Genomic DNA, 12,731 nt, shown 5'->3' on the forward strand with positions numbered 1-12,731 from the left:
AATAAAAATACTTAGAAAGTTGAAGCTTCAGATCCCATGGCTAGATATTGCAGACAGAGTAGAACTAGGACTCGTGCATCCTTCTAGGAGATGACTTGGAGGCTTCTGTCTTGCAAGGGCCCAGCATGAGGATTTACTTATTCAAGGTCAATACAAGCAGTTGTTTGGCATCTTCTATACTTAGCACAGGATCCAAGTGTTTTAGCAAGAACAGTCTCAATAGCTTTCAACATTTGCCCTGGCAAAGAGTACAGTGCATATGGGTTTGGAAACTGGTATTTCACTTTTACAAAGCTCAACCTAGTATAACTTTTAACTTCAAAGCTCACCTTACAGTATCTCATCTATCCTTTTTCCCAAGAATGGTGAAGAACAGAGATAATCAGTCCCATTTCAGATATTGAGAATACAAGGTAAAGGGTAGGAAGTGATTGCCTTAAGATGTATTGGAGAATACAGTGTACAGATGATGTGTTGTAGAATTGTGTGCCTGAAACGTGAATGTTAACCAGTGTCATCCCAATAAATTCAATAAAAAGGAGAACAAACTGAAAAAAAAAAAAGATGTATTGGAGTAGGATGAGAAAATTGAGGTTTCCTGGTTCCTAGTTCAGATACAATAAGGCCTTTTGAATATGAGAGCTCCAGGAAGAGCTCAGTTGTCCATTCAGTTGTGGAACGGGGTGTAGGAGTCAGGGCTCCCAGTTGATTCATTACCCATTGTTCCCCTTCAGGTCTTGGCAACAGCTGCCAGGGCTCCATTGTCCCACCATTCTGACCACTCAGATTAACCCTCACCATCTCAGGAGGAGAGACCAGAGCAGACATCTCAGGAAGTACCATCACTCTGAACTAAATCTTAATCTCTTGATTTTCTCCCCAAGGACCAGAAATCCCATTTTAGGAATGATCTCTTGTTCTCAGAAGTAACCCTATTTATCCTCCAGATAACTCCTTAGAGTTAACAGGGTGCTATGCCCTCCAAAATAATTTCTATTCCCTGTACAATGTTTGGGACCTAGAAACAGTCCATCCTCTAATCATTCTCAGGATCAAAGGGGTCTGAGACTTGCAGGAGAGTTATAGGAAAAAGTTGTTCAGTGTTGCATTCCAATCAGCAATGAATAAGAGTTCCTGTTGCTACGCATCCTTGTCAGCATCTGTTGTGTTTTTGGATTTTCACTATTCTGATAGTTGTATAGTGGCATTTCATTTTAATTTGCAATTCCCCATTAACACGATGTGAAGTCTCCTTTCATGTGCTTATTTATCACCTATGTACCTTGTTTGGTGAGGTGTCTGTTCAGATCTTTTGCATATTTTCAAATTAGGTTGTCCATTTTCTTATTGTTGAGTTTTAAGAGTTCCTTGCCTAATTTGTATAATAGTCCTTTATCAGATATCTTTTGCAAATATTTTCTCCCAATCTGTTGCTTGTCTTCTCATTCTTTTGACAGTGGCTTTGGCAGAGCAGGAGTGTTTTATTTTAATGAAGTTCATTAAAATTGTAATGAAATCTAATTGTTTCTTTCATGGATTGTGCCTTTAATGTTGTATCTGAAAAGTTATCACCAAATCCAAGGTCGTCTAGATTTTTTCCTATGTTATCTTCTAGGAGATTCTAGGCTATTCTCCAGCTCCTTGTTCCTCCTCTAAAGGGTTATAAAACCACATGATTAGCGATATGCTAGGGAAGAAAAGTTAGGGGAGGGTCTGAGCCACATACCAGTGATATGAAGGGTCAGAAAGAGGGTCCCAACAACCAGAAATAAGAAAGTTCAGGGGGTTTAAACCACATGACCAGCGATATGATAGGGGAGGAAACGTCACCCTGGAGCAAGATCCTTGATTCCCCAGTGTTTCTCATTGTGAGGCACCTGGAGCTTTCTGCCCTGGTGACCTTCTGTACCTGGCCCATTGTCCTTGCTCTGCATGTCCGTCTAATTGCCTACCACAGTTTTATGGCTAATCAGTACTTGCTATGCTTTATTTTTTATAAAAACCAATTTAACCAAACAAGTATTATTTGCAACTAGTATTCCTGGTGTTATAAGCTGCTGTTTATCACCTTCAATTCCCAGGTTGACATTTCAAGTAACCTGCTTCCACAGACTGGTTCTGCCCTTATCTCTGCTTGAGGATGTTTGCTCCCCAAAACTTTTAGATAGATATTCACTGTGTATGTTCATTCAACATTGGCCAAACATTTATTGATCATCTTCTATATGATGGGCACTGTTTTAAGTGACCAAATCTTGTTTTTGTCTTTTTTGCTTCTAAAAATTCTGGATTGACATAAAGAGGGCTTTAAAAAATTTTTATCCTCATGCAAGGGCATCTTTTTTTCACTGCTTTTAGAGGGAGAGAGGAAGGGAGAGAGAGAAACATTGATGCAAGAGAGAAGCATTGATTGGTTGCCTTCCATATGTGCCCAGACTGAGGATCACAACCACCCAGACTAGGGATTGAACCTGCAACTGAGACATGTTCTCTGACTGAAATCAAACCCTCAACCCTTCAATTACAGGACAATGTTCCAACCAACTGAGCCTCACCCAGTCAGGGCAAAGAGGGCATTTTTTAGGCATTAATTGTTCAGATAAACAACTTGTATAATATTTATATCATTTTCATTTGGTTAACTCCCAATGTGATCATCTTTGGAAATAGGGCCTTTAGAAGGTAATTAGAGTTAAGTGGTATCATAAGGGTGGGTCCCTAATCCAATAAGATTTGTGACCTTTTAAGACAAGGAAGAAGGAGAGAGAGAGAGAGATAAATAGATAGATACATACAAATATAAATACAGACATAGATTATTTATTTGTTGAAATGTAAACGTCTGTCAATACCAAGTGTTGACAGTTACATAAATATATGTTTTAAATATATATTTCTGACATTCCACAGTTCATACACAACAGGTTTGTTACTATTATATTTGTCCTAGAGTTATATTCTATTAGGGATTCAATCAATATACATTTTTTTAAGTTTTCCTGTATACTATAAATAACCAGTTAGAATAAAGACCTTATTTACAAGAGAAACAAAAATAAAATAAAAACCTGGAAATTAATTTCAGAAATGTGCAGGACCTATGTAACCAAAACTCCTAGGCTTTACTGAGAAAATAAAACTGTCCTAATAGTAAAAATATAGACAGATATAGATATATAGATATATCTCCAATCAATTTTTATGTTGGGGGAAGGTAAGATACATCCAAAATATAATATAATATTGACTTACTTTCTTTTCTTAATTTTTTTAGTTGGGATCAGTAAGGGGTAGAGAGAAGGAAAGCAAAGACATTATATTACAAGGGATGCTCTTACATTTGAAAATATGTTAGCTGTCTCTGTCTCTCTCCCTGTCACTCTCTCTTCCTTCAGGAACTGAACCACCTAGAAAAAGAAAGAGAGAGAGAGAGATAGGAAGGAAGGAAGGAAGGAAGGAAAGGAAGGGAGGGAGGGAGGGAGGGAGGGAGGGAAGGAGGAAGGAAGGAAGGAAGAAAAGAAAGACAGAAAAGATGTTAAATGTCACTAATCATCAGAGAAACGCAAATTAAAAAACAGTGAGATATCACCTCACATCAGTCAGAATGGCTATCATCAATAAATCAACAACAAGTATTGGTGAGGATGTGGAGAAAAGAGAACCCTTTGGCACTTCTGGTGGGAATACAGATTCATGTAGCCACAATGGAAAACAGTATGGAGGTTCCTCAAAAAAATTAAAAATGGAACTACCTTATGACCCAGAAATTCCACTTCTGGGTATATATTAAAAAAAACACCCCTGTGTTCATTGCAGAGTTATTTACAATAGCTAAGATATGGAAGCAACCTAAGTGCCTACTAATAGACAAATAGATAAAAAAGTTGTGGTACATATATATTGTGGAATATTACTCAGCCATAAAAAGTGAAATCTTACCACATGAGAGAGCATGGATGGACCTAGAAGGTATTATGCTAAATGAAATAAGTCAGTCAAAGAAAGGAAATACTATATGATTTTACTTATATTTGGAATCTAAAGAACAAAATAAACAAACAAATTTGAAACAGACTCATAGACACAGAGAACATATCTATGATGGTTGGTAGAGTGGAGATGGGGTTATGGGCCTGGGTGACAAAGGTAAAGCGATTAAGAACTACACATTGGTGGTTACAAAATAGTACTGAGATATAAAATACAGCATAGGGAATATAGTAAATAAATATTGTAATATACAGGTAGGTACTATACTTGTGGGGGGATCAATTCATAAGTTATATAAATATCTAACCACTGTGCTATACACCTGAAACTACTATAAAATAATATCGAATGTAGATGGTAATTTAAAAATAAAAATAAAAGGGATATTTTTATTAAAGGGTATGTGCAGACTCCATGATGTCAGGCAAAAGCTAGAAAGAAACATAATCATTTACAAAATGACCTTGTAAAAGGCATGGACAATAGTCAGAAGTTCCATATTCTCTGATGTTTGGCTTTTACTTTTTTTCTGCATTGTAGTGACACTGTATTATTCTTAAGCATCAGTGAAGCCTTATATGAACTCTGTTTTGAAGAATAAAGAAAGAGTACTGTGCCCAAGCTTAGCATATAAGGAAGAGGAGACAAGAAATAGTGGACGCAGTATGGAGAAACTGTTGACAAAGGGCCAAATACAAATAGTAGAAAGACTCTGAGTGGTGCAGTCAATGAGATTATGAGTGACGGCCATGAAAGTGAAAGTATTCCTCAGGGAATCTCAGCAATACTTGTGTGAGAGAGGCATTGCTCAGTTGCCTCTGGCATGCCCCCGACTGGGGACATGGCCCACTACCTGGGCATGTGCCCTGACTGGGAACTGAACCAGTGACCTTTCAGTTCACAGGCCAGTGCTCAATCTACTGAGCCACACCAACCAGGGCAAAAATCCTACTTTCTTATAGTAGGAAACATAATTGGTCAATCATATACAAAAATATGCCCAATCTCATTAGAAATCAGGGAAATTAAAATTAAAGCCACAGTGAAATATCTTTTTATTTCCCCTGATTGGCAGAAATTTAAAAGTTTGAGAATACCAAGTGCTGACAATGATATGGAGCAACAGGAACTCTTATATACTGCTGGGGGTAGAATGGAAACTGGTATAATCACTTTGACATTATTTAGTGGTCGAAGGTGCATTAAATACCTATGTCTTATTTCTCTATGGCATGCCCTAGAGAGTCTTTCACAAGTACACCAAGTAACACATACAAAATATTCACAAAAGCATTGTTTATTATAAGCAAAAGAAACAATTTGAATGTCCACTAACAGTACTACGGAGTAATGTGTTTGTGGTAGTCATACTATACAGCAATAAAAATGAATAAACTACAGCTATGTGTATCAACTTTGTTCTTTGTCACAAATCTAACAACCAGTGAAAAGAGAAAGTTTCAAAGAAATGCAAAACAAAAAACTCCCCACAGCCATTCAAGAAGTTGAATTTTATTATTATTTAGAGAGTAAAAGAATCATCCCAGAAAGCTAAAAACTTGAGGACATGTGATGAAACCACAGGTGATTTTTCTTTTCTTTCTTTGTCTTTTTTGTCCTGGCCCTCAGCTCCACTAGAGCATACTCTGCCAGTGATGGCCATGACCATTACGTAGTGGTGCCTCTGACTATGGTTGGCATCCCTGGCCTTGCAGGCTGCTTTTCACAACTTCCTAGTTCAAACACCTGCCACACTAAAGCTGCCTCTCTACGAGCAGCATAGAAGTTGACTATGTTCTATATGAGATGATGAATTCGAAAAAAAGTTCATGTGTGTAGATAAACTTTTTTTTTTTAATTTTAAGGTCTTACTGACCACAATCATCATCCTACTACTCTCATGGGCTTCATCCTTGTCACCTATGGTTACATTACCAAAGCTGGACAAGGATCTCAGCCAAGGACAAAAAAGAACAAAGGCTTTGAACCTGAAATTTCCACGTGGTGGTGGTAAATTACTCTTTAGGATAGTCACCTCTGACTAAATCTAGCCTAAAATCAGCTACTTTCTTGACAAGATCAAGTTCTTATCTTTATCCTATTCTTATCATAATTACACCCATACTCAGACTCTATGTACAAGCTGAGGAACTAAGACGTTAAGGGTGCACTGAAGAAGTTTCTAGTTGGCTAAGGAGACATATAACCAGGGTTACTGATTGTGAGAAGCACTGTTCTACTCCTTTTCACAATCACACTCTTTCCTGTCAATGTAGCCAACTCGTTATCTTGACCTCTGAATAGAGAGACAGTAAGATACCCTAGAAAGTTCATGACACTAGGAGCCAAGACGCTTGAGCATTTTCTTGTACTCTGCTACTAATTATCTATGGTAGCTGGCAGATTACTCTAACACTCTGTTTCACCATCTGTAAAATGAATATAATAGCTGGCAGGAATGTTGTAAGGATCAAAGTAGATAATGCATGTGGGAGGGCATAGAGAGAACTGCTCAGTGTTATACATAATCAAAGATGGAATACCTTCCATAAAGAGGTTTATCGTTCTATCTCACATTCACCTCCCTCCACTTATATCTTGATGTAGTTCTATGCCTTCATTGTGCAACCAGAGTCTTCATAAATGTTGGATGGATGAAAGGGGAGAGGGGGAATAGACTAAAGCGAGAGAGACCACATGGTCATAGAAACCTCCTCTAGTCTTTCCCTCACATTGAACACCCCAATCCATTACTTCCCTCTTGAAAATACATCCAGAATAAGACAGGCACACACACGTGAAAATTAGCAAAGTATGTAAATATCAAAAGAAAATGATTGAAGATTGAATATAGTATTGTACATATATAAATGCAGTTTTAAATTTTAAAAATGAGGTTGAGATCTTGAAACAGAAAATCTTTTTGGGAAGATATAATGCCTTCTTCATTCACTGATTTATATCTGCTCCTTACTACAGTACCTGGCATGTTATAGACAATTTAATGCTGCTTGAATGAATGAATGAATAAATAAATCTATCTGCTATTCTTACCTATCTACCACAGAGCATCTGGAGTAGCTGACAGGAGAGTCAGTTACTTGTTGGGAGCTCTAGTACTGTATGTTCCTTGTTCTGCTCAGCAGACTAAAGGATAAAGCTATTTGGAGGGTGGTAACAACCTAAAAATTACATTACTGTCTTCCAGGCCACAGCAGACCTAGGAATGTAAGGAGCCTGCTAGTTCAGTATCACCACTTGCTTAGAATTTAGCTTGACTTTCACTGGCTCTCCTCATTAATCAATTCAAATTTCTTTTTTTTAAAGTAGTGCTGGAAACAGCCTGAGTGCCCATCAGTAAATGAATGGATCAAAAAACGTTGCTACATTTACACAATGAAATACTACATAGCAGAAACAAAGAAGAAACTCCTACATTTCATGATAGCATGAATGGAACTGGAGAGTATTATGCTAGGTGAAACAAGCCAGGTGGCACAAGGCAAATACCATATGACCTCACCTATAACAGGAACCTAATGAACAAAACAAACAAATGAGCAAAATAGAACCAGAGGCATGGAAACAGGGAATAGACTGACAGTGACCAGAGGGGAGTTGGAGGGGTGGGAGAGAAGGGAGAAAATAAGGGGAAGTGTCTAGACAAGGAACATGTATGGATGACCCATGGACATGGACAACATGATGAAGATTGACTGTGGGAGTGGGTGGTGGACAGGGTAGCGGAGAGCAATGGGGAAAAACTGGGAGAACTGTAATAAAACATCAGTTCCAATTTCTTTGAGCTGGTATGCAAAGCTCTTCAGTAACCAGTCCAGTTTGAGCTCTCTCCTTCTTCCAAACCATAAATCTCCTGTGAAGTCAGGTTGTCACAAACAGGTCACGTTCAAGCCCAACTTTGTGTTTGCCCAGGATTTTGGAAGATGTTGATTTTTGCCTTTCCATAGAGCAGAGGTAAGTAAATGACTCTGGGAACTGGCCTAGCTTCTCATAAGGGCCCTGTTCAAGGAGACTGTGCAGGTGTCAGAAACTCATTTATTGACAATGTGGTAAAGATATACAGATCAGCAAATTGATTAGTGTGCAAGCAGAATATATTAGTAATTCTCAAGGAAGAGAATGGGCTTTGTTGTGGTGGCAAGAGAAGCACAGGTGTCAGGTCCTTTGTCCTGTGGACTTAAATACAATACGCGAAGTGGGGTGAAAGTTGGTACGATGTTAGAAGATGGGAGTTATGTATTGACTTGCAAACAATGGTGGTGCTCACCATGCATGCTTTCCTATGGAGGACATGACCACCTAACATAGGCATGGGTAGGGGTCTCTTCCCAGGGTCTTCATCTTCTGCTCCAGACAACATCTGGTCATTTGTTATGAAACAGCCACCCAACCAGAGGCAGTTACTTAAAGTTATTTTGAGCTTTTTCTTCTTTAAGAAAAATGGACAAACTCCCACCCCTCCTCCTTCTTTATTTTCTAACTTCTGCCTAACATTTTTTCCTCCTCATTAGGAACCCAAATCTTTGGGAACTTTGGGGTTACAACCACTCTGGCTCCTTCCTGCTGTAGAGGGAGGTTTGATGCAGAAACTGGCCTGCAGTGTCCATGGCGTTATGGATGAGACATGAGACAAATTCACATGAACTACCAATTCCTGTGGAGGAAAAGGGATGGCACAGCTACTCCCTCAAGGCAGGAGCACTTTGGAGGAGCCTGGCCATTCTCTCAAGGTGAGTGCACACCGACCCTTGCCTTGACAGATTTTTATTGGGTTTCAGTTTGCACAAGAATACAGGTAAAGTTCATTAATCATTGTCAGGCAGTAAGATCAAACAATAGATAGCACACAAAGAACTACGAGGGCTTATTCTGAGTCAGGGTCTGTTAGCTAAAGGGCTACAAAACTTTGGGAAACAAACTCATTTCCTGCTCAGACCCTTATAATTTAATTGAGAGCATTCTTAGCAAAGTAGGTCTCACAGGATTCTACCTATTCTTTCTTAGGCCTGATCACCTGGGGAACTGGCCCTTTCCAGCACATGGCTGCACCACCCTCTGTCATTGTTTCTGGCTTAAGTCAGGCAGAGGAGGCAAGATAGACAAGAAATTAAGAGACTTCTCACAGACAAAAGGAGGACTCAGGCTCTGTCAGAGCCGAGGGGCTAGGGTCCATTACTCCCTTTTGCTGTAGCCCCCCAAGTCCTTCCCTGAGGGCCTCCATGTGATCATGCCTGTCTTAGGTCGATCCTCCCTTGAGGAATCTTACCCACCATTGGCTAACTGATCAAGCATTGGGGGCCAGTTATGGATGAAGTAAAGGGAGCAGAAGCAGCATTCTTGCCAGGGAGATAAGCTTTATTTCCTTAGTGGCTTATGGTTGGAAGGTTGCTCACTCAGCCTTAGCCATGGGGGCATTTACAGCTCCTGAAACCAGGCAGAGCAATTCCCAACAGACGTTGAGACTCCTTTGGGTTTTGTTTGCTTGCTGACTATGGGAGGAAGCAGAGGGAAGTGTTCATCCATTGGCCCATGATAGGTGTCCATAACTTGGGGTCTCAAGAGCCTATAGTCATTCATGATGATCATTTGTAGCTTTATAGCCTCTATTCTAGAAGAAATAATTCTAGTTAGTAAGTTGATTATCATTGGTCTGAATAGTGACAACATTAATATGATTGGTAATGGAGCTATAAAGGAAAGAAATAAAGACATGAGCTATGATTTTGAATCACAGAAAGAGGATGAAGTTTCAATCCTAGATGCAGATTTATGGATGCTCTGGATGTTCTATTGAACTTGTCCTTATTTGTTAACATAGAAGCAACACTGTTCCTTAAGATGTAGGCATGTTCCTCCTTCTGAGGCTAAGACGGTCTAATACCCTTGGTTTTGAAGGGTGACCCCAGCTTATGAATCCAGTTGTTCTTGGAGTACCACAAGTGTTTCCCACATTGAAGTTAATGATTCAGCCATTTCCTGTGATAGGTGGTGGTGGATTCCTAAAGAAGCACCCTCTAGTGCTGCTCCTATAGCAGATAGAATACCAATAAGTGATATTAAAAGAATGAAAGGATTGGCCCTTTTGAGAAGATATCCTTGTCCTCAAAATGGGAAGAGGGATGTGGCATTTTCCCATGCTATGGAAACATCAGGAAGAACAAACCAGAGGGAAGAGATTCCTCTTCATTGTGGAAGGAGGGTCCAGTATACCTTAAACCCACAAATCCAGTATGCCCCTGTTAGAGGGGGTAGTTCTGCTGCCAGGGAGATATCAATGAGTTTGACAGGCAGGCCCTCATTCATATATTTGCCATTCACTAACTGCCAGGTATTTGTCTCTTGGGTTCCCCACCACTGGAGCCCTTGGACTGCTAAAGGAGCTGCTACTAGAGGATCTATGGCAGGGTTATAAAATTGAACATTGTTATGAATTCAGTAAAGGTGAAACCTCTTTTGGACCCAAAGTGTATAGCTACTTTAGAATTGCCTAAGAGAATAACAGGTGTCTATTTACTCAAGAGTAGACCTCTGAAAAAGGAGCTTGAGGTTCTCCACTGGCTCAGAGGGGTAAGTAGCATTCTTCTGCTGTTTTGGAAGTCCTGAAGGTTTAGTTGCTTCCTTCCACAGTTTATCTTGAGAGTGATGTATCATGATGGAGATACCAGGTTCCTTGATGGCTCTTGGGGAAGACACAAGAACAGAGAGGGTTTCTTCCCATGAGGGTTATAATGGAGAACTGGGGGAACCATCCTTCCAAACTTTGATGAAAACCTGGGTATTCAAAGAATACAATAGGGTAGCTGAGTCTTGGCCAGGTTTTTGCCACAGGCCAAATTCCAGAATGGTAGTTTGAAACTGAGTTATCATTTTCACAAAGGTTTCTAGGGAGGAAGTCTCTGACTAGTAGGGGTTCTGAATATAAAAAGGGTCGGTCCTTTAAGGCCTCAAAGGGGCTGAATGTTAGCTGAGCCTTGGGGGCTACACTAGTCCGAGTAGGGAAACTGGTAGAGCCTCCTTCCAGTTGAAAGAGATTTCCTCTGAGTAATCTTTCTTTACAAATTTAAAACTTCTACAAACTTTTACAATCTTCTCAAGACTTTCTGCAACTTTCACAAACTTTCTTATCTATTCAGAAATAACCATCATTAGAAAAAATCACTTTTAATCCTTGTCCTTCAAAATTGCATACCTTATGTCTTTTAAAAAATATATTTTATTGATTATGCTATTATAGTTGTCCCATTTCTCCCTCTTTATTCCCCTCTGCCCTGCACATCCCCTCCCACCCACATTCCCTCTGCCCCCTTTAGTTCATGTCCATGGGTCATATATATAAGTTCTTTGGCAACTTATATACATTTACTATACTATTTTTAACCTCCCCCAGTCCATCTTCCACCCATCATCTATGCTATTTATTACATGTTCTTTTTCCCATCTTTCTTTCCCTTCCCCACCTCACTGATAACCCTCCCTGTGATCTACATTTCTGTGATTCTGTTCCTGTTCTAGTTGATTGCTGGGTTTTTTTTTTTTTAGGTTCAGTTGTCGATAGTTGTGAGTTTGTTGTCATTTCACTGTTTACAGTTTTTGATCTTCTTCAATTTCTTAGATAAGTCTCTTTAACATTTCATATTATAAGGGCTTGGTGATGATGAACTCCTTCAACTTGACTTTATCTGGGAAGCACTTTATCTGCCCTTCCATTCTAAATGATAGCTTTGCTGGATAGAGTAATATTGGATGTAGGCCTTCCCCCTTTGAATACTTCTTTCTAGCCCCTTCTTGCCTGCAAAGTTTCTTTTGAGAAATCAGCTGATAGTCTGATAAGAACTCCTTTGTAGTTCTTATCAAAAGGTAACTGTCTCCTTTTCTCTTGCTGCTTTAAAGATTCTTTCCTTATCTATAATCTCAGTAATGTAATTATGACCTGCCTTAGTGTGCTCCTCCTTGGGTCCAAATTCTTTGGGACTCTCTGAGCTTCCTGGACTTCCTGGAAGTCTTTTTCCTTTGCCAGATTGGGGGGAGGTCTCCTTCATTAGTTTTTCATATAACTTTTTAATTTCTTGCTCTTTTGCTTCTCCTTCTGTCACCCCTGTAATTTGGGTGTTAGAATGTTTAAAGTTGTCCCGGAGGTTCCTAAGCTTCTCCTCATTGTTTTGAATTCTTGTTTCTTCATTCTGTTCTGGTTGAATATTTATTTATTCCTTCTGCTTCAGATCATTGATTTGAGTCCTGGTTTCCTTCCCTTCACTGTTTGTTCTTTGTACACTTTCCTTTATTTCACTTTGTATAGCTTTCACTTTTTCCTCTATTTTGCAACCACAGCCAGCCATTTCTGTGAGCATCCTGATTACCAGTGTTTTGAACTCTGCATCTGATTGTTTGGCTATTTCTTCATCACTTACTTATATTTTTCTGGAGCTTTGATCTTTTATTTTATTTGGGCCATATATATATATATTTTTTTGTCTTGGAGTACCTGTTACATAGTAAGGGGAAGAGCCTTAGTTATTCACCAGTGTGGGGTAACCCACATCAATGCATGGTAGCACTGTTTGTGGGGGAGTGGTCTGAGAAGGAACACTGGTGCTTGTTCGAATGTTGGCCAGGTTTCAGTCACTTGCCCTGCTACAAACAGGCAAATTGGGTCCTTTTGGTGCTGATTCCTGGGTGGGTGGGTTTGTGCATGTTCTATGACCCTTTGGGTCTCTCCAACA

This window comes from Sturnira hondurensis, unplaced genomic scaffold, assembly GCF_014824575.4.
Source record: "Sturnira hondurensis isolate 20B ecotype Veracruz unplaced genomic scaffold, ASM1482457v3 Scaffold0020579, whole genome shotgun sequence".
NCBI lineage: Eukaryota > Metazoa > Chordata > Mammalia > Chiroptera > Phyllostomidae > Sturnira > Sturnira hondurensis.